Source organism: Oryctolagus cuniculus, chromosome 13 (assembly GCF_964237555.1).
Source record: "Oryctolagus cuniculus chromosome 13, mOryCun1.1, whole genome shotgun sequence".
Taxonomy (NCBI): Eukaryota; Metazoa; Chordata; class Mammalia; order Lagomorpha; family Leporidae; genus Oryctolagus; species Oryctolagus cuniculus.
The window spans coordinates 77005743-77007036 of NC_091444.1; positions in this window are offsets into that span (position 1 = coordinate 77005743).

Consider the following 1294-nt stretch of genomic DNA (forward strand, 5'->3'; position numbering starts at 1 on the left):
TCAGTTGCCTGAAAATGGCCTGGGAAAAGCATCAGCAGATGGCCCAAGTACTTGGCTCATGCAATCCATGTGGGAGACCTGCATGAAGATCTTGGCTCCTGGATTCATCCAGGATGAATGTTGGCACTGCAGCCATCAGAGGAGTGAATCATCAGATGAAAGATTTCTCTCTTTCTCTCTGTCCCTGTCTCTTCCTCTCTCTTTGTACTTTTTACCTTAAAAATAAATAAATCTTTAAAAAAGTTTTTAAACCCTGCCAGTTAGACTATTATTGTCAGACTGGATTTCCCCAGGCTAAAGACTAAATTAGCTTACACCATTCACATACGGTGGGTGCTTTAGAACAACAGAGGCTTCTTGTTCCAGGACTCTTAACATCCAGCAACTTGAAGGAGAGCTGAGAGGAGGCCCATACTCCCTCTCAAGGTCCTGAGGAAGGGTCTGTTCTGGGGCTCTGACAAGCTTCTGGTGGTTTCCTGGCTTGTTATAGTACAGATTCAATCTTGCCATGACATTTTACTTAGAAACAATGCATTCAGATTAGACCTAATGACTCCATGTTTTATTTATTTATTTATTTATTTATTTATTGACAGGCAGAATTAGACAGTGAGAGAGAGAGAGAGAAAGGTCTTCCTTCCATTGGTTCACCTCCCAAGTGGCTGCTACGGCCAGCGTGCTGCGCCTATCCGAAGCCAGGAGCCAAGTGGTCTTCCTCCTGGTCTCCCATGCAGGTGCAGGGGCCCAAGCATTTGGGCCATCCCCCACTGCCTTCCCAGGCCACAGCAGAGAGCTGGACTGGAAGAGGAGCAACCGGGATAGAATCCGGTGCCCCAACCAGGACTAGAACCCAGGGTGCCAACGCCACAGGTGGAGGATTAGCCTAGTGAGCTGGGGTGCCGGCCCATGACTCCATCTTTTAAAAGATTTATTTATTTTATTTGAAAGGCAGAATTAGAGAGAGAGAGAGAATCTGCCAATTGCTGGTCACTCCCTAAATGGCCACAACAGCCAGGCCTGAGATGAGCTGAAGCTGGGATATTGGAACTCCATCTGAGTCACTTATCTGGGTCTTTCATTTGGTTGGCGGTGGCCCAAGCATCTAGCTCCCAGATTGTCAGCAGGGAGCAGGATCAGAAGTGGAGAGGCCAGGTTGATCACAGATTACTCTAGAGATTGTATTAGCAAATGCAAGCCTGGAACTGCGGGGTGCAGATAGGGCCTTCCCCAGTCCCCATGAGTGATCACAGGTGTCCTGGGACATACATCAAAGTCACAGACTCAGAGCTGTAGG